At 38.9% G+C, this 21,881-nt stretch overlaps 1 pseudogene; it reads left to right on the top strand.

The window, feature by feature from the left end:
* Positions 1-20,942: 20,942 nt before the first annotated feature.
* On the top strand, positions 20,943-21,028 carry LOC112441128 (U5 spliceosomal RNA; annotated as a pseudogene).
* The last annotated feature ends 853 nt before the right edge of the window (positions 21,029-21,881 follow it).

The following is a 21,881-nucleotide window of genomic DNA, read 5'->3' as shown; positions in this document are numbered from 1 at the left end:
CAAATATCTGAACATAGAGAATGGCTGGTCACAAGAGACTGAACCAAAACAAGACCTTGTCCTGGCTCTATAGGATTCTAATTGGGTATAATTTTCTAACTTATCTGTTGAGGCTAGGAAATAAATTCCCATATATGCTAAAGGCAACTCTCATTACTTACATCTCTGCCTCAGAAAATTAGGTAGAAAGAGGGTAGGACTCTGTCAATCATTGTCAATGAAATATGATCTTACTCTGTAACTGGAGGAAAGAGATATTTTTTCTCATACAGATGTACAGCAGACTTTTTGGAAAATTACATAATTGCAATTTTTTATTATGAATAAATTGGGGCATAATTTGTGTTATCTCTTTTTAACACTAAGAAATGAGTATGAACTTCCCTTTCTAATATGTAATTAAGAAGGAGAAGTAGATAAGATCTTGGGGAGAGGGCTGGAGAGGCAGAGCTCTGTCTTGCTGTCTGCCTCATTCGTCCATCCATTAACACATAGAATGACAAAGCTGAATGCACTCTAATGTATATAGCTGGATGCCCTCCGGGCTCTCTTCACTCATTCAGACAGATTTTTCTGCCCGTAGACTCGGGGAAACTGGAAAGAGAATAGAGATCAGGGATGTCTTTCAACCATTCAGAAAGCTGAATGTTTCATGGTCTCATCCTGGGCATGGACACAGAAGCATGGTTTGTAACCTTCAAGCAACTTAAGTTTATGGTGATTTCTAGCAATCTCTCCCTCTTCAAGCTCCCTTCCTCAGGGGGCAGCCACAACCTTATCCAGATGTTCTTTTCTGGTGTGTTCTCCCATGCATGGTTTTGGAGGGCCTCATCTGACTCCCTTGCCTTTTCTGTTTGACTGCACATGTTGGCACTGTACTTTCTTTGTCTTTCACTTTTTTAAAGGTACACAATACACCTGTACTTCTACTGTACTGGTTTACGGTGTAGGAATGAATCTGTATCTGGGAATAGTTTAGGTTTTGCTTGACTTTTTTTCTTAAACTAGGGTCCTACTTTTAATGTCTTGTACCCCTAGTAGAGAATTTTTTTTTTTTTCCTTTCAGGCCTAAGGGCAGTCACCACCCTATAGATGGACACTTGGAAAATAGTTTGCTTGGCCCTGTATGTGCTTCTAGAGGAATCCAGAAGCAATGTGTAAGTGCTATTTAACTCTTGCACTTTCATTTTATCTATCTCCACTATTTAAAATTCCCAATGACAACACTAAGACATTTATTTTTCATGATTTCTTCTACCTCATGAATAATCTTAGAACAAATAAATCTTCAAAAACGTCATATTTATTTATTGCCTAACTTGATAAACTCTTTTCCCTTCCTCACGGAGTTTTCGAGTGATTGACAAATCACATGTTTTTCCTAAACTGTTGTTTTGCCACCTATAAAGTGGGATTAATAAGACCTGTTTTAACATGTAAAAGTCTAGAACTTAGAAATCATAACATTATTTGCAACAGAGAGGTAGCATATGATGATGAAGAGATTTATATTTACTATTTCTAAGTACCTACTCTGTGCCAGGCAGAGCAAGGTGCTTTTACTACATCATCTCACTTGACATTGCATGTGATGCTTAAGGAAGTTCAGCAACTCACCCAAGGCAGTACATCTACCAGATCGTTGCTATTATAAGATCTGTTTATGTCTGGCTCAAAACTCAAGCTCCTACCATCACTGTGCTTCCAACAACAGGATTCTCGCTGGGCGTCTTCCATCTGCCAAGTATTCCAAACAGTAGAGAACGTTCACTCTGCCTTTGTAAAACTTGGCCTCTAAAGAAGATAAAGAAATAAATATTCTTATAAATTTGGGGAAACCTAAATCCCTTAGGTGTATAATCCCAAGTGTAAAATGTCAAACAGGCTGACAGATTCGGTTGTAAAGAAGACATTTGAGTCTAGAAAAATGAAGACAGATTGTTACTTGCTTAGACAGCAAAAACAAGATCAGCAATGATGTCAGCTCCTCATGTCCCTTGTCCCATAAGATTACATGGAATAAAAAGAGGCCAGATGACAGGCAGTATGAGTGGTGAGTCACCCTGTTGTTAAAGAACCAGGTCCATTCTGCAGCTACACAGCCTGCGCTAAGGTGAGACAAGCAGGAGAGCCCCTTACCTCACCAGAATGAGGGAGGCAGATGAGAAACTGCCTTATAGCAGCCTCCCTTCAAAAGAGAATGCAATGCCTGTAGCAGCTCCTCACGAGACTGCCATTCTTGCCCTGAACTTGGAGGGTCACAGGATATTCCACAAGGATTTTTGGTCAGCCTGTGGTTGAGCTTTATTTATACAGCTTATGTGAAGATGTGCAAAGTTATCAGAGTGCCAGCACAGAGCAGTTCTGTTAGAAATAGACACATCTCTGCCCTGATCTAGACCTCAGTTTCCTCAGCTGCAGAATGAGGAAATTGCACTCTGTCAAGTCCCTTCATTGTATACCCAGGGAATTTCTACATATTTTATGGCTTTTCTGTTTCTTCTCCAAGCTGAACCACTCTAGCTTTCCTTATGTCCTCTTATTTTCTGGCTTTTATCATTTTTTTCCTAGTTTTTATCAGTTTTTGAGTGTTAATGGTCACAAAGGGAATCAAAGAGATTCAGGATTGAGCAGGCTGGCACGGAAGGACTTGGCATGGCTTCGTGGTCTTTAGCTAATGCTAAAGGTTCTAGCAGCTTTGCTCCCCTATCCCTTCTCTCCCCATCTATGCCAAACAGCTGACAGCCTGCCACCTTGCTTGTGGGCTCCCTGCCATTATCACAGATGGGCCCAATATGCTGGAGTAGGAAAATCACGTATGAGAATTATATGTGGTCATTGAAAATTATTGCAGTTGTTGCCATAAAATAAATTGGTCTACTAGCTGAATCCCAGAAGACTTTATGGATCTATTTGGTTGATTCTTTAAGCAATGTGATAAAATTTTGGCATTTTATACCAGAATTTTCCAGCTGTTTATAAAAAGAACATGAATTAAGCTAAGATATGATGAGAGGAGTATTTGTGAATTTTGCTGTGCAGTCTCTTTTTTTCATAAAGCGTGTGCCAGTTCAAGTCTCTCTCAATTTGGCAATGCCACTCTCAATCATTAACTCATTAATTCTTACAATAACGTGTGGGTTTTTTATTATGTCAATCATCATGCTGTTTGGAAATACAGACAATATAATTAAAACAGAAACCCTTGGTTTTTTCTTTTGATTTAACTTTGATTTTAAGTTCAGGGATACATGTGCAGGTTTGTAACATAGGTAAACTTGTGTCATAGGGGCTTGTTGTGTAGATTGTTTCATCACCCAGGTATTAAGCCTACTACTCATTAGTTATTTCTCCTGATCCTCTCCTTCCTCCCATCCTTCACCCTCAAATAGGCCCCAGTGTCTGTTGCTCCCCTCTATGCATTCTCATCATTTAGCTCCCATTTATAAGTGAGAACATGCGGTATTTGGTTTTCTATTCCTGTGTTAATTTGCTAAGTATAATGGCCTCTGGCTTCCTTGATTTTAAGAAAACTTTCTTTTTTTAAACTTGTTTTTAAGACCCTTATTTTTAGAAAAAATCATGTAAGGCTCCTATACATAGTTGTGGGGAGAGAGGATAATACTGTTTTAATTTTTAAAAAACCTTATTAATTTTGGAACAGATAGTAAGTACAGAAAAGAATTTTATATACTTCTCACCTATGCAGAGTTGAAAGAATTGGAGTCAATGGCAATGAATTTTTTTTCTATTTGATTTTGTTCCAAATTTGAGCAAGCTATCATCTTCTTTTGAGCAAACCAAGTGTCAACCTGGGTTGTAAATAAACTTCCAAGGTGGCATCTAAAGTTTTTCATTTGGCTTAAAACTCTTCATCCTTCCTTGGAGGTAAAGTTACAAAAAACCAGCAAGACCAAAATTCCTAGCTTATCCAGGAAATTCCAAGTTAATGCCTGTTTAACCCACAAGTAGTCCAATTGGCATTCTCTTTTCTTAAGAGAGTTCCAATTTGGATGAATTGTATGATCACTCTATATATAACCAAGCAACAAACCTTCTTTCCACATTTGCCAATGATGCCAAAAATCCCCAAGTAATCATGCATGGTTCTCCAACATAGTCTAGGTGGAAATTTAACATCCTAACAAACTGTCTCTTTATGTGCTTGTTGTAGTTAGATTCTTTTGCCAAGGCAGATGTTTTCATATACTCTGAAGCCTACTTAACATGAGATTTCACTTTATTACTTTAGGATTCAGGGTGTGTTGATGGGACAGGGACAAATAAAGTTCAATTGCATATTTCAATGAATTCCCATTTCTGGCACGGAAAGAATTGAACAGATCATGGTAGCTGAACATTATGTGGCTATAAAGAGCAAAGTGTCTGAAAACAACAGATTGGACCATTCTTGTTTTCTAGATTGCTAAGTATGGCTGCCTCTTTCTGGTATGGGAACCCTCATTTCTCATTTCTCCCCACAAGAGCTGGGGGAGCTGAGGCAGTAATTCCAACCATGAAGCAGGAGCTGTAAAACCTGTTTCTTACGAGAACAGAAGAGTGCTTAAGAAAGAGGGCTTGAAATTATGTAGATCTGGGTTTGAATCCTGTGATGAGAAATAATTTGTAGGTAGTAGTTTGTACCACAATTTTCATTTTTTAAAAATCTTAACTTTTTATTTATTTATTTATTTTTACTTTTTTCTTTGCAAAGCAGGATAGACATGTATTTCAATTTTTTAAGCTCTGTGAAGTTGATAATAATTCCTTTCTTGGAGAGTTGTTTTAAGATTATGAACAGAGTGTCAAAGAGTGGCTGATACCTAGTAAGAGCTTAATGAATTGTATATTTAGGACTATTCTTCAGTTTGGAACTGTAACCCTCTGTCAGCCCATCCTTCCTCTTTGTTCTTCACTTTTGTTTTTGGTTTTAGCTGTGTTTGAACTATCTGTGGAAAAATTTCTTTGCTGTGTGAAGCTTCAAAGAAATATGGGGCCCTTTGAGAACACCTGTATTTACACTGTGTACGAGACTGGACTGTCTTTTCTTTTTTTAAAATCCAGTGTCTCCTTCTAACTGCTCGGCAGAGCTTATTGAGCATTTTCAACTTTTTTTTGACTTTGTGATGTGTGCGCATGTGTGTGTAGACTTTCCATCCAGCGATCATTATTCAAATATTTGTCTCATGCAGACAAGCAGAACTACAGTTTTAGATATCTACAGCTCTCTGGTTTGTGTGTTCTTTGGCTTCTTGTCTGAAAAATGCCTCAGGCCTCCTGCTTATCCCCTTTTGTTTGAAACTGATGCAAGACTATACCTGTGATTATCACTATAGCCACCATACTAAATTTTACAGTGTTATTTTTCCTGCTTCATGAGCACTGGGAGGCTGAATTTAGAAACAGAAGCTACTTTGCTTGGGTAGAACCAGAGACCCTACAAACCTCTCCTGAAACCATGGCTTTATTTCAGAGCATTCCTGTACCTGGAAGTTGTCACCAAACGCTATAGGGAGTGACTGAGAAAGGAAGCAGGATAATGAACCAGGCCAGAGGGCAACCCTTTTGGGTAAAGATACCAAATATGTGTGGTTTTGGGAAAAGGATGGTAAACAAAAATTGGTGAGAAAAAGAGCTCTCTGAGTACCCTCCTTTCTGAAAAAGATGCTAAAGGGCAGAGAGGAATGATTTAGAAAGAATAATCAGGTGAAATTGACCATGTTGTGTTCAACAGTTTGGGGAATAGGTGATATATTGGAGTCTTCCTATAATACAATCTATTTTGGAGCAAAATTCAAGACAAGTATGTTTTTCTGGAATCCAAGGGTGATAGAGCTAGCATAGTGGCATATGGAGCACATAAACACTTGTGTTTATATCTTCTACTTCTGGGATCAGATTAGAGTTTCTATCCCCACACTTCTGCTTTCTGCCCATGTAATGTGTAGGCAAATCACTTAATCCCAGTGTGTCTTGATTTTCCATCTGTGAAATGAGGATCATAATATCTTCTACCTCATAGGATTTTGATAAAAGGAGATAATATGTGGAAGTCATTTGATACGAAAGTACTTGGGTCATAGAGAGTTCTTAATTGTAGCTATTAACATTTTAAATGTTTCTGTCCCAAACACTGTGACAACACTTTACATGTATTAGCTTATTCCCCACAACGCCTCAAAACAAGTATTACTACCAATCCTCTCCATTTAATAGAAAGAAAATGAAGACTTGAAGCTGTTCAATGATTTGTTCAAGGCCAGATATCCTGAATATAGAAGAGCTGAAATTACATCTCTTGTCTGCGTACCTCCAAGTCCTTTTTTAATGATGTCATACTGTATTCAAGACAAGATAAATAAATTGGTATTAGACTGATAATAACTTTAATTATGCCTGTTCTCTGAATAGAAGATTTCATTAAAATAGGTGGAGACTAAGTCTCTTTGTAGGTCTCTAAGAACTTCCTTTATGAATCTGGGTGTTCCAGTATTGGGTGCGTATATATTTAGGATAATTAGCTATTCTTGCCGCATTGATCCTTTTACCATTATGTAATGTTCTTCTTTGTCTCTTTTGATCTTTGTTGGTTTAAAGTCTGTTTTATCAGAGACTAGGATTGCGACCCCTGCTTTTTTATTTTTTCTTTCTATTTGCTTGGGAAATATACCTCCATCCCTTTATTTTGAGCCTATGTGTGTCTTTGCACATAAGATGGGTCTCCTGAATACAGTACACCAATGGGTCTTGACTCTTTATCCAATTTGCCAGTCTGTGTCTTGTAATTGGGGCATTTAGCTGTAGACTCCCAAACAATAATAGTGGGAGCCTTTAACACCCCACTGTAAATATTAGATCAATGAGACAGAAAATTAACAAGGATATTCAGCTCTGGAACAAGCAGACCTAATAGACATCTACAGAACTCTCTACCCCAAATCAATAGAATATACATTATTTTGAGCACCTCATCACACTTACTCTAAAATTGATCACATAATTGGAAGTAAAACACTCCTCAGCAAATGCAAAAGAACGGAAATCATAAGTCTCTCAGACAACAGTGCAATCAAATTAGAACTCAGGATTAAGAAACTCACACAAGTCCTGGCGCGGTGGCTCATGCCTGTAATCCCAGCACTTTGGGAGGCCAAGGCAGGCGGATCACTAGGTCAGGAGATCGAGACCATCCTGGCTAATACGGTGAAACCCCGTCTCTACTAAAATTACAAAAAAATTAGCCAGGTGTGGTGGTGGGCACCTGTAGTCCCAGCTACTCAGGAGGCTGAGGGAGGAGAATGGCATGAACCTGGGAGGCAGAGCTTGCAGTGGGTGAAGATTGTGCCACTGTACTCCAACTTGGGTAACAGAGTGAGACTCAGTCTCAAAAAAAAAAAAAAAAAAAAACTCACACAAAACTGCACAACTACATGGAAACTGAATAACCTGCTCCTGAATGAATACTGGGTAAATAGTGAAATTAAGGCAGAAATAAATAAGTTCTTTGAAACCAATGAGAACAAAGATACAACATACCAGAATCTCTGGGACACAGCTAAAGCCGTGCGTGGAGGGAAATTTATAGCACTAACTGCCCCAAAAGAAAGTGGGAAAGATTTAAAATTGACACTCTAACATCACAATTAAAAGAACTAGAGAAGCAAGAGCAAACAAATTCAAAAGCTAGCAAAATACAAGAAATAACTATGATCAGAGCAGAACTGAAGGAGATAGAGACACAAAAAACCCTTCAAAAAAATCAGTGAATCCAGGAGGTGGTTTTTTGAAAAGATTAACAAAATATACAGACTGTTAGCTAGACTAATAAAATGAGAGAAGAATCAAACTGACAGAATAAAAAATGATAAAGGGGATATCACCACTGATCCCACAGAAATACAAACTACCATCAGAGAATATTACAAATACCTCTATGCAAATAAACTAGAAAGTCTAGAATAAATGGATAAATTCCTGGACATATACACCCTCCCAAGACTAATCCAGGAAGAAGTCAAATCCCAGAATAGTCCAATAACAAGTTCTGAAATTAAGGCAGTAATTAATAGCCTATCAACCAAAAAAAGCCCAGGACCAAATGGATTCACAGCTGAATTCTACCAGAGGTAAGAGGAGCTGGTACTATTCCTTCTGAAACTACTCCAAACAATAGAAAAAGAGGGGCTTCTCCCAAACTCATTTTATGAAGCCAGCATCATCCTGATACCAAAACCTGGCAGAGGCACAACAACAACAAAAATTTCAGGCCAATATCCCTGATGAACATTGATGTGAGAATTCTCAATAAAATACTGGCCAACTGAATCCAGCAGCACATCAAAAAGCTTATCCACCATGATCAAGTCAGCTCCATCCTTGGGATGCAAGTCTGGTTCGACATATGCAAATCAATAAACATAATCCATCACGTAAACAGAACCAACAACAAAAACTACATGATTATCTCGATAGATGCAGAAAAGACCTGCAATATAATTCAACACCCCTTCATGCTATAAACTCTCGAACTAGGTAATGATGGAATGTATCTCAAAATAACAAGAGCTATTTATGACAGAACCACAGCCAATATCATACTGAATGTACAAAAGCTGGAAGCATTCCCTTTGAAAACTGGAACAAGACAGGGATGCCCTGTCTCACCACTCCTATTCAACATAGTATTGGAAGTTCTGGCCAGGGCAGTCAGGCAATAGAAATAAAGGATATTCAAGTAAGAAGAGAGGAAGTCAAATTGTTGCTGTTTGCAGATGACATGATTGTATATTTAGAAAACCCCATTGTCTCAGCCCAAAATCTCCTTAAGCTGATAAGCAACTTTAGCAAAGTCTCAGGATACAAAATCAATGTGCCGAAATCACAAGCATTACTATACACCAATAATAGCCAAATCATGAGTGAACTCCCATTCACGATTGCTACAAAGAGAATAAAATACTTAGGAATCCAACTTACAAGGGATGTGAAGGACCTCTTTAAAGAGAACTACAAACCACTGCTCAAGGAAATAAGAGAGGACACAAACAAATGGAAAAACATTCCCTGCTCATGGATAGGAAGAATCAATATTGTGAAAATGGCCATACTGCCCAAAGTAATTCATAGATTCAATGCTAGCCCCATCAAGCTATCATTGACTTTCTTCACAGAATTAGAAAAAACTACTTTAAATTTCATATGGAATGAAAAAAGATCCCATATAGCCAAATCCTCAGCAAAAAGAACAAAGCTGGAGGCATCATGCTGCCTGACTGCAAACTATGCTACAAGGCTACAGTAACCAAAACTGCATGGTACTGGTACCAAAAACAAATATATAGACCAATGGAACAGAACAGAGGCCTCAGAAATAATGTCATACATCTACCACCAGCTGACCTTTGACAAACCTGACAAAAAAAAAAAACAATGGGAAAAGGATTCCCTATTTAATAAATGGTGTTGGGAAAACTGGCTAGCCATATGCAGAAAACAGAAAATAGATCCCTTCCTTACACCTTATACAAAAAAAAAAAAAAAAAAGTCAAGATGGAGTAAAGACTTAAACATAATACCTAAAACCATAAAAACCCTAGAAGAAAAGCTATGTAATACCATTCAGGACACAGGCATGGGCAAAGACTTCATGACTAAAATACCAAAAATAATGGCAACAAAAGCCACAATTGACAAATAGGATCTAATTAAACTAAAGAGCTTCTGCACAGCAAAAGAAACTATCATCAGAGTGAATAGGCAACCTACAGAATGGGAGAAAATTTTTGCAATCTATCCATCTGGCAAAGGGCCAATACCCAGAATCTACAAGGAATTTAAACGAATTTAGGAGAAAAAAACAACCCCATCAAAAGGTGGGCAAAGGATACGAACAGACACTTCTCAAAAGAAGACATGTATGTGGCCAACAAACTTATGAAAAAAAAGCTCATCATCACTGGTCATTAGAGAAATGCAAATCAAAACCACAGTGAGATACCATCTCATGCCAGTTAGAATGGCGATCATTAAAAAGGAAACAACAGATGCTGGAGAGGATGTGGAGAAATAGAAAAGCTTTTACGCTGTTGCTGGGAGTGTAAATTAGTTCAACCATTATGGAAGACAGTGTGGCAATTCCTCAAGGATCCAGCACCAGCAATACCATTTGACCCAGCAATTCTATTGCTGGGTATATACTTGAAGGATTATAAATCATTCTATTATAAAGACACATGCACATGTATGTTTATTGCAGCACTATTCACAATAGCAAAGACTTGGAACCAACCCAAATGTACATCTATGATAGATTGGATAAAGAAAATGTGGCACATATATACCATGGAATACTATGCAGCCATAAAAAGGATGAGTTTATGTCCTTTGCAGGGACATGGATGAAGTTGGAAACCATCATTCTCAGCAAACCAACACAGGAACAGAAAACCAAACACCGCATGTTCTCACTCATATGTAGGAATTGAACAATGAGAACACATGGACACAGGGAGTGGAACATCACACACCGGAGTCTGTTGGGGGCTGGGGGACTAGGGGAGGGATAGCATTAGGGGAAATACCTAATGTAGATGACAGGTTGATGGGTGCAGCAAACCACCGTGGCACGTGTATACCTATGTAACAAACTGCACGTTCTGCACCTGTATCCCAGAACTTAAAGTATAATAAACAAAAATAAGTGGAGAATTTAAGTAATGTAATAAAACAATAGAGCATTGTATGGGCTGCATATGTTTAAATGGAACAATCTCTGATGGCATCCCCTTACATGCAAGTACCTAGTGTAGAAAGGTACTCTTCAAAAGGTATGATCATTGAAGAGTGCAATATCCACTTCTTACCCAATTGTTCTTTATCTTAAATCAGAAGAACAATAAAACAGTTCTGTGAAATTGTCTGGTTGTTCCATGTTTTGCTGTAGATAAGTACTTATCTATGCCACTTAAAGCAGCCAGTTTTTTTTTTTTTTTAACTCTGTGGATCTCTAGAAAGAAAATTTCACTTAATTCTTATAAATAGTACTTACTTAGTATTGAAATTGATAGGAACAGGATACAGGGAAATTCTGGGTAGAAGAAGGCAGCTCCCTGGCCAAAGCCTCACCCTCAAGCCTAGAGACCTGTGGCCCTAGGTGGGAACAGGCATTTCTATTTTCGTGCCCAAAAAAGTTGTCTTTTGACCTGCCATACACCCTGATCCTGTACCCATATAAATCCTGAACCCGAGGCTCCAGAAGCAGATGCGCAGGCGAGGAGACGAGACAAGCAGATGGATGGTGGAATGACACAGCAGAGAAAGAAGAGGAATGTCTGAGCTCTGAGAAAAGTTTGGCTGGGGGAGGTTAGAGAGCAGTTTAGCCTCTGGTTGGCTAAACTCCAGGGGAAGATCATCTTTCCACTCCATCCCCTCTTCTGGTTCCCCATCCATCCCGCTGAGAGCCACATGCATTCTTCAAACCCATGTGTGATCTGATTTTTCTGGGACACTGGGCAAGAACTCAGGAAACAGAAAGGTGTCACACTGTCCCTCTGCCTTTGCGAAAAGGCAGAAGGTCCTTTGAGCTGGTTAACACGTAAGCCATCTGCGGATGGCAAGGCTAAGAGAGCACGGTAACACTGGGGCTGCAGACACCCACCCCTAGATACTACCATGTGGCCAAAGCCCAAAGCACTTGCCCCGGCCCCTGCACCTGCCTGTCTGTGTGCTCCCCATCCCCTCAGGGGTTTGAGCAGCAGGAGTGACCCAACAGGCAAGTGACACCCCTGTCACACATCCTGCAAGAGGAATCAGGGAACTCTCCCATTTCAAAATCTATAACTGTTTTCTCAACATGAAACACACTAAAAGGAGTTTTCATACATGTCTGTTCTTTCAACATTCATTCCTTGTTTCAACAGATATTTATGAAAGGCATAATCTGTTTCAACAACTGTTCTAAGTGCTGCAGATAAAACAGTGAACAAAAATGAAAAGTCCTTTGTTCTCTTGAGGCTCCTATCCCAGTGACAGAAGCTAGATAAATGAATGTGAGATAAATAGATGTATGTAATGGGGTAGAAGATATCTGCAATGGGCAAAATAGAGAATAGTAAGAGGGATTGGACATGCTGGTCATTGGGATATCATGTTGATAATAGGCTGGTCAGGGAATGCCATATTGAGATGTGACATTTAAGCCAAGACCTGAGGAAGTGGAAGGAGTAAGGCCTGGGGCTTGCTGAGGGAGAAGCATTCCAGCCAGAGGAAGAGGAGGCAGCAGTGTGTAGTCCCTCCAGCATGGTAGAGACTGAGTGAGGGAATGGAAGGTTAGTAATAGTTGCAGCCACAGGGATAACAGAGGATCAGACAGTACTGGGTATTGCTATTGCCTTACAGGTGTTTTATTTCTTTATTTTTATTTTTTAAGACAGATTCTTACTCTGTCACTCAGGCTGGAGTGCAGAGGTGCTATCTTGGCTTACTGAAACCTCTGCTTCCAGGGTTCAAGTGATCCTCCCACCTCAGCCTCCTGAGTAGCTGGGACTACATGTGTGTACCACCACACCCAGCTAATTTTTGTATGTTTAGTAGAGATGGGCTTTCACCATGTTGACCAGGCTGGTCTTGAGCTCCTGACCTCAAGTGATCCACCCACCTCGGCCTCCCAAAGTTCTGTGATTACAGGTATAAGCCACAGCCCCCAGACCTGCTCTATAGGTCTTTAAGGACATTTTGCTCTACAAAAGTGATGACTCTATTGAAGATTTTAGAGCAAAGAAGTGCCATGATTTGATTTATCCTTTGCAGGGTCTTTTGGGCAACTGTGCTCAGAATGGGTTCCATTTTGCAGTTAATTCCTTATCTCATTGTTTCTCTCATGTCTTTTCCATATTTGGCTGAACCATCTAGAATCAAACAGCTCTTCTGAATATCAAAAAGACTCAAAGTCTGGCCTATCAGATCTTCAGAGGAGAGACTGTCCTTCCCATTCTTCAATTTTCAGTATCTAGCACAGGGTCTGTCACATAAAAAGTATTAAATATTTGCTTACTGAGAGCTGAATGAATGCCTAAACAGTTCTGTTCTTCTGGGAGTCTTGATGCTCAAGATGGTTCGTTCTTCTTTTTTTCTTTAATGTTTACTAATTAACTCAGGGAATTCATTCAATATCTTCAACCTGACAGTTCTAATATTTATTTACTCCTGATACCATAGATTTCTTCTATGTCTCTTGCTTATCTAACCTTTCTTCCTAACCTCCCTCTTGCTTTTATTCTAGCACATTTTCTTTTAATTATGTATATTTTATGTAAATATAATTTACTATAAAACTTTTCCTCTTTCATTTTGCTGAATTCTTAAGACTACGGACTCATTGAAGACTAGGGACTTCCTTCCTTCCTTCCTTCCTTCCTTCCTTCCTTCCTTCCTTCCTTCCTTCCTTCCCTCCTTCCAGAAAACAAATAGGAATGCCAATTTGGTGACGTTGATGAGATGAGAAACTCTAAATTATGAAAACATAACCTGACTATATGGTTACCTTAAATTCCGTCAGAGCTATAGAAAATGCTTCCTGTGCAAACCATCTACTCTCCTTTTCAAAAATGAGATCTCTTGCTTCCCAACTTCAAGAAGTCTTTCCTATTGTGAAATAATAAAGAAGTAACAGAAAAGTCAAAATCACTGCAATCTTTCTTCCCTTTTTTGTGCCAGATAAGTTTCTATAGTCGTATATTAAAATGTGCTTTTCAACATAATGCTATTCTTCCACTATTGGTCTATCTCCATCTGCACTGCAATTCTCTTACATTTATTTTCTAAACATTTGCTGACTCTGTCCTCCAAGACACGTATGAATGGGTACAAATGAGAAGATTTACATAGATGTGGAAATGATTTGAGAAGATGTTTTGGCACTGAGAGTTTTTTAATATTTCATTGCAAGTAAGCAGATTTACTAAAGGTCTTCGGAGATTCTGCTGTGGTTTCTGTTATAATGCCAATCATAATAGAATAAGCTGAATATAACGATACATTATATAATGGTCTTGAAAGGCCATGGAGGTGAATAGCTTTTAAAGAAAAGAACAAAGTTGTTGTAAATTATTGAGCTTTTGGATCAAGGGCAAGAGTATCAATGCTGTTCACATGTAAAGATAATTTTTAATTGGGCTAGTGAGTACAAAATTTAGGTCATAATTATAATGAATACTTGCTCCTAGGAAGATTAGAGATAATAGGTTATATTCTTGTATCAGTTCTGCTTTGGGGCATCTGTTTTAGAGGCCAATCCAATAAAAGTTTCTTAATTGACATTATTTTTTGTGTGTCCTTAGCATATGCTATAGTTGAACTGAACCTTAATTATTGCTACGACCTCTCAAGGGTACTCATATCTCAGCTATTACAGTCTATTTCTGAGGCTTCCTTTTCTTTGTCCTTCTGGAGACTGGTAAATTATTTTCATTTTGAAATGCCTGGGTTTACAGGCATTCAGATAATGGTAGTATTTGATTTTACCATTACCATCTACCTTCTCTGCTTGGCTAAATGTCCAATTATGTGATTCTGTACAATATGTTCACGAGGAACTTGAACTTCTATTGTATCAATAATATCACTTGCTTTCAGAAAGGTCTAATTTTTTAATAAAAAAGACATTACTTGATAACACCAGCACTGATGCCCAGAATTTTGGAGAACACAGTGGACTTTTAGAAAGTAGATTTTAAAATCCCAATTTCATATGTTGGATTATTAAAAATTGTGTTTCTGTGCTTGTGTGTATGTAGGTAATCTTCCAGCCTTCAGTGAAAGCGAATGCTGGAAGATTACATGAATTTACTTTTAATCTATCAAATGATGGTTTTAGAACTTTTTCAGTAAATGAAAAAACCTGGTATAATGGAATCACTTAATGCTTTGAAGTCTTTTTTCCTCTAATCTGTAAACTTCCATTGAGCAATATAGAATAAAGTTTAATGGTTGATATCCTGGTGCTTGGTGACCTGGGTTCAAATCCTAGCTCTGCTCTTTGGTTGCTCTATGACGTTGAGTAAATAATTTACTTCCCTATGTTTGTATTTATTTAGCTGTGAAAATAGGCAATGTTTCCCTCATTATGTTGTTTTGAAGGCCAAATGAGTTAATATATAAAAAATGTTTAGAAAAGTACCTGGCATAGACTAAGTACACCGTGTTAGCTTTCATTATAGGGATTTTGCTATTATTATTACAAAATCATAAGCATTTTCAGTTGAAATCTATTGTTTATGACAGCCAACCATACCTTTCTCTTCCCTTTGGAAAAATCTCTTTAATTTCCCATGGGAACCACGACTTCCACATTGTGTATGTGTTATCCTGCTTGGACTCTCAAACAAAGAAGCAGTACCACCTTTAAGCTCAAGCAAAAGAAATCCTGAGACTCAGGACCTGTGCCTCAGAATCCCTTGAACTTTGGAGTCTTCTATGATGCCCGGGACCAGCCAATGCAGCAGTACTGTTGAGGCAGGGTGCTCCATCCTGGACCAAAACCCATAATGGGTTCTGGCCCTTTCCCTCTGCAGGCACTCTCCAACCCTCTACCCTCATAGGGGTTTGACCACATACCCCAAGTAATTCTGGGCTGTTGACTGTGAAATTATTCCAAGGATTCATAGTGCTGGTCTGATTTCAGGAAAGTGACTTGGTAAGTAGAATGTTCCTTCTGACCATAGTGCTATTTCCCTTACAAGATTACATGAGATTGTGCTTCTAGAATAGTTACAAAGCCCTGATTTGCTCTTGCTCTTGGACACATTAAACACAGAAAGATTTTAAGGCTCTGGGCTATGAGGAATATACCATTGACCATTGGCACAAGCTCTTGTGCTTTTGCTTGCTTGTGTTCTAAATATGGTATGCCTCTAGTTAACAGTGTTAAAGGTGGTTTGTGGCAGCAGAAGTCATTTACCCTATATGCTCTCCATTATTGGCTCCTAGGGGACCCCAGGGGTACAGCTTTCTTGGAGTAGCCATGCCATGTTGGTATGTTCTGAATGCTCCAGGAAGCCAAAAGTCCAATCCAACTGGTGTCCTTTTTTGCTTCCAGTTTTAAATTTGGTCAAAGACATAAACTTATTTCAATTTCACTCAAAATTGAGCTAGAAGTCTTAGCCTATGCAATAATTCAAGAAATGAAAGGCAGACATATAAAAGGAAGAAACAAAACATAGTAGATAGTATGACTCTACAAATGGAAACAACATAACCCTAGAACTAATAATAGGTGAGTTCAGAAAAGTCATGAGATAAAGCACAAAAACAACTGGGTATTTCTACACTAACAACGTATATTTGGAAACCAAAATTAAAATTATATCATTTCGAATAACAAAACTGATGAAATATTTAGCTATGTATGAAAACAATATAGTTTTCTGCTCTATATGCTGAAAACTACAAAACACTGATGAAAGTAATTTTAAAAATCTAAATAAGTGGAGAGGCATACCATGTTCATGAATTGGAGAATCATCATGAGTGAAGAATCGTCACAGGAAAGCAGAGACTCCTCCAAAAATTATTTATAAATTTAACTCAATACCAAAAAAATTTCAGCAGGATTTTATTTTGGTAGATATTGATAAGCTGATATTTGGTAGATATTGATAATCTGAAAGTATATTCAAAGACAAGTAAAATAGCAAACAATTTTGAAAAAGTTACCCAATTTTAAGATTTATTATAAAACCATATAATCAAGACAGTGTGATATTGGCATAATAATAGACAGATAGCTCAATGAAACAGAATAAAGAGTCCAGAAATAGATTCATAGATATACAGATAATTTATCATTGACCAAACTACAAAATCAATTCAATGAAGAGCTTTTTCAATAAATGATGCTAGAACAATTAAATATCCATAGGCAATAAAGCAAAAAACAGGGTAATAAAACAGAACAAATCTTGATCTAAATCTTACAGCTTATACAAAAATAAACTCAAAAGGGATTATTGGCTTAAATGTAAGTGTAAGACTATAACTATAAATGTTTTAAGAAAAACATCAGAGAAAATGTATTTGACATTGAGTTTTGTAATGAATTCTTAGACATGACACACAGCATTATTCATGAAATAAAAATGTATACATTGGATTCCCACAGTGAAGGGGTGGGTTGCCCCTCCACACCTGTGGGTGTTTCTCGTAAGGTGGAATGAGAGACTTAGGAAAGAAAAAGACACAGAGACAAAGTATAGAGAAAGAAATAAGGGGACCTGGGGAACCAGCGTTCAGCATATGGAGGATCCTGCCAGCCTCTGAGTTCCCTTAGTATTTATTGATCATTCGTGGGTGTTTCTCCGAGAGGGGGATGTGTCAGGGTCACAAGACAATAGTGGGGAGAGGGTCAGCAAACAAACACGTGAACAAAGGTCTTTGCATCCCGCATGTCCCACCTCCGGCCCTAAGGCGGTTTTTCCCTATCTCAGTAGATGGAACGTACAATCGGGTTTTATACCAAGACATTCCATTGCCCAGGGATGGGCAGGAGACAGATGCCTTCCTCTTGTCTCAACTGCAAGAGGCATGCCTTCCTCTTATACTAATCCTCCTCAGCACAGACCCTTTACGGATGTCGGGCTGGGGGACGGTCAGGTCTTTCCCTTCCCACGAGGCCGTATTTCAGACTATCACATGGGGAGAAACCTTGGACAATACCCGGCTTTCCTAGGCAGAGGTCCCTGCGGCCTTCCACAGTTTTTGTGTCCCTGGGTACTTGAGATTAGGGAGTGATGATGACTCTTGAGGAGAGTGCTGCCTTCAAGCATCTGTTTAACAAAGCACATCTTGCACCGCCCTTAATCCATTTAACCCTGAGTTTGACACAGCACATGTTTCAGAGAGCTTGGGGTTGGGGGTAAGGTCACAGAATCTCAAGGCAGAAGAATTTTTTTAGTACATAACAAAATGGAGTCTCCCATGTCTACTTCTTTCTACACAGACACAGTGACAGTCTGATCTCTCTTGCTTTCCCCCACATACAAGAGTAGACCAAAACAACAAATAGAGCTAAGATGTGACTCAAGTGTCAAAGGGAGAGAGTTGCAGTGTAGTGGGGAAGTGCAGATACACCTCTGGTGATTGAAAGCCGAGGAAGCCAGCATGAAGGCACTCAGCCTATGCAGTCCTGTCTCCCCTGCCTGGATTGGGTCAGCCTGGAAGTAGGAGGGATTTCCCACTGTGTGGAAAAGGTAAGCAGAAGACAACCACCATCCTGATTCCCACCACAAACAGCTATAATCCTTACTACAAAATAATTCTACAATTCTTATCACAGGATACTTTCACAGTCCTTGCAAAGTCTTGGGCCCAGTTTGGAGTCCTGTTAGAAATTCATAGAGCTGCATTTCCCTAAATTAGGAGCACAAGGTGTTAACTCCCCACCTCCAACTCATCCCCTGTGAGGCCAGCTTCTACAGCCTTAAGCCCAGGATTGGCTGTGACTCTTGTCCTGCACATTACGGAAACCAAACCCCACTGCCACACTGTCAGCCAGTAGAACAGTCCAACAGTCTCACCCAGGGCAAATACACCCTTAAGTTGGCCAAATACTATGTGCCCTCCCTTAAGTGGGGGAGTTCTCTGAGCCTACAGCAGCTGATATGCCCCTGAGCCAATGTGGCTATGAGCCTATGCTTGGGACCTGAGTAACAGCCCAGCAGCCCCCCTACTCCTTACAGACATGTTCCTGGTCTGCTTAATAGCCTTGCACCTCCAATAAGGGCTTATAAACAGTTCCACAGGGTACTCCTAGCAGCCATATCCCCAGGCTGGCTAAGTAGCCTTGGATCCACATCTAGAGTTTGAGAGGCAGCCCTGTGAGCTACCACTAACCAACATGTCACCTGCCCAGCTAAGCGGCTGTTTGCTTATGTCCTGAGGCAGAGAAATGGCCCATAGACCATCTCCAGCAAACACACACCCTGGCCAACTGTGCAGCCATGTAACTCTGTCCCAGGCCTGAGAAACGGCTCTGTGGGCTGCTGCAGCAGGCATGCCCCCTACTACGGTTGAGCAGCCTTACACTTGTGTCCCACCTCTGAGGAAATGGCCTTACCAGCCACTCCTGTCAGGCAAACACCCAGGCTGACCTAGCAACCACAGGCTCATGAACAGTCCCATGGCTGTAACTCCAGGAATCCAGACCTCAAGTTGGCCAACTTACCATGTGTACTCACACATTCCTGATTTTAGAAACAGCCTGAAAATCCATTCCTGGCAAAACCACACCACCATTGCCACAAGATCACTCAGTCTAAGCCACTGAGAAACTCAAAAAGACCTCTAGTGTGGATTACAACTGAAGATTCAACATGAAGACTACACTACTATGTCTACCTAGAACCAAGGCCAACATACCCCACAAAATGATATCCCAAGACTTATTCATACAAATAAATCATTTCCTACAAAACCATATATAATTAGAAAAGATAACTTGATACATAGAAATCAACATAAGGATACACCAACCATGACAACTCAAAGAAACATGCCATTTCCAAAAAAAAAAAAAAAAAAAAAGACTGGTATCATAAATATATAAAATGCCAGGAAAAGTTCAAAATAATAATCTTTAAGAAACTCAGTGAGATGCAAGAAAATACCAATAGACAATTCAATAAAATCAGAAAAAGAATTTTGAGAAATCCAATAAAATGATAAATATCATTTAATAATCAGAAATCTTGGAGCTGACAAATTTAATGAAACAAAAAATAACTTCAACACCAAATTAGCTTTTGTTTGTTTGTTTTGAGATGGAGTCTTGCTCTGTCGCCCAGGCTGGAGTGCAGTGACACGATCTCGGCTCACTTGCAAGCTCTGCCTCCTGGGTTCATGCCATTCTCCTGCCTCAGCCTCACAAGGAGCTGGGACCACAGGTGCCCACCACCATACCTGGCTAATTTCTTGTATTTTTTAGTAGAGACGGGGTTTCACCATGTTAGCCAGGATGGTCTCGATCTCCTGACCTTATGATCTGCCTGCTTGAGGATAGGTCTTTTGAAATTACACAGGAAAACAAAAACAAAAAAGAGTAAATAATAAAATAGAATGAAGAAAGCCTTTGGGATTTACAGGACAAATATTCCTATTAGCATTTCAGAAGAAGAAAAGAGAAAAAATGAGGAAAACATATTTAATAAAAAAAATAGCAGAAAGCTTCTCAAGTCTTGGGAGAAAGGTGAACATCCAGACCTAAGAAGCTAAAAGAACCCCAAATAGACTCAACTCAAACAAGTCCTCTCTGAGGCGCAATGTACTCAAATTGTCAAAAGTGAAAGTTTATGAAAGAATTGTAAAAGCAGCAAGAGAAAAGCATCAAGTCACTTATGAAAGAATCATCATTAGACTTACACTGAATTTTGCAGCAGAAACTTTATAGGGCAGGAGAGAATAAGATGATATATTCAAAGTACTGAAAAAAACCTAGCAATGTGATTATTATACTCAGAAAGATTATACTTCAGAAATGAAAGAGAAATAAAATATTTCACAGACGAAGACTAAGGGAATTTATCCCTGCTAGACCAGCCTTAGAAGAAATGTTCAAGGTAATCTTACATCTGGAAGTGAAAAGATGATCACCATTATGAAAATGTGCAAAAACTATAAAACTCACTGGTATAGTTGATACTCAAAGGAGAAAGGAATCAAACCTTATGACTACATAAAACCACCCAAATTGCAAAAATAAGATGGGAAGTAAGAAACAAAAATTTATATAAAACAACCAGAAAACAATGAAGTGATAGGAGTAAGTCTTACTTGTCAATAGTAACCTTGAATGTAAATGGATTAAATTTCCCATTTAGAAGATAAAAACTGGGTTAATAGATTAAAAACAACAACAATGAGGCCTAACTATATGCTGTTTATAAGAAACTCACATACTGTGGTTTCTCTTCAGATTGTATGAATCGTTTGCCTTTTACTAAAGATTTCCATGGAGAGGAACAACTCTGAATACCATGCAGGACATAGGCATGGGCAAAGACTTCATGTCTAAGACACCAAAAACAATGACAACAAAAACCACAATTGACAAATGGGATCTAATTAAACTAAAGAGCTTCTGCACAGCAAAAGAAACTGTCATCAGAGTGAACAGGCAACCTGCAGAATGGGAGAAAATTTTTGCAATCTATCTATCTGGCAAAGGACTAATATCCAGAATCTACAAAGGAATTTACAAAAAAGAAAAAACATCAAAAAGTGGGCAAAGTATATGAACCAACACTTCTCAAAAGCGGACATTTATGCAGCCAACAAACATATGAAAAAAAGATCATCATCGCTGGTCATTAGAGAAATGCAAATCAGAACCAAAATGAGGTACCATCTCATGCCAGTTAGAATGGCGATCATGAAAAAGTCAGGAAACAGCAGATGCTGGAGAGGACATGGAGAAATAGGAACACTTTTACGTTGTTGGTGGGAGTGTAAATTAGTTCACCCATTGTGGAAGACAGTGTGGCAATTCCTCAAGGATCTAGAACTAGAACTACCATTTGACCCAGCAATCCTGTTACTGGGTATATACCCAAAGGATTGTAAATCATTTTACCATAAAGACATGCACACCTATGTTTACTGTGGCACTATTCACAATAGCAAAGACTTGGAACCAACCCAAATGCTGATCTATGATAGACTGGATAAAGAAAATGTGGCACATATACACCGTGGAATACTATGCAGCCATAAAAAGGATGCATTCGTGTCCGTTGCAGGGACATGGATGAAACTGGAAACCATCATTCTCAGCAAACTAAAAAAACTAACACAGGAACAGAAAACCAAACACTGCGTGTTCTCACTCATAAGTG

The sequence above is a fragment of the Pan paniscus genome, chromosome 8 (genome assembly GCF_029289425.2).
Source record: "Pan paniscus chromosome 8, NHGRI_mPanPan1-v2.0_pri, whole genome shotgun sequence".
Taxonomy (NCBI): Eukaryota; Metazoa; Chordata; class Mammalia; order Primates; family Hominidae; genus Pan; species Pan paniscus.
Note: the sequence above shows the minus strand (reverse complement) of the source record. Positions and strands in the feature narration are given on the sequence as shown.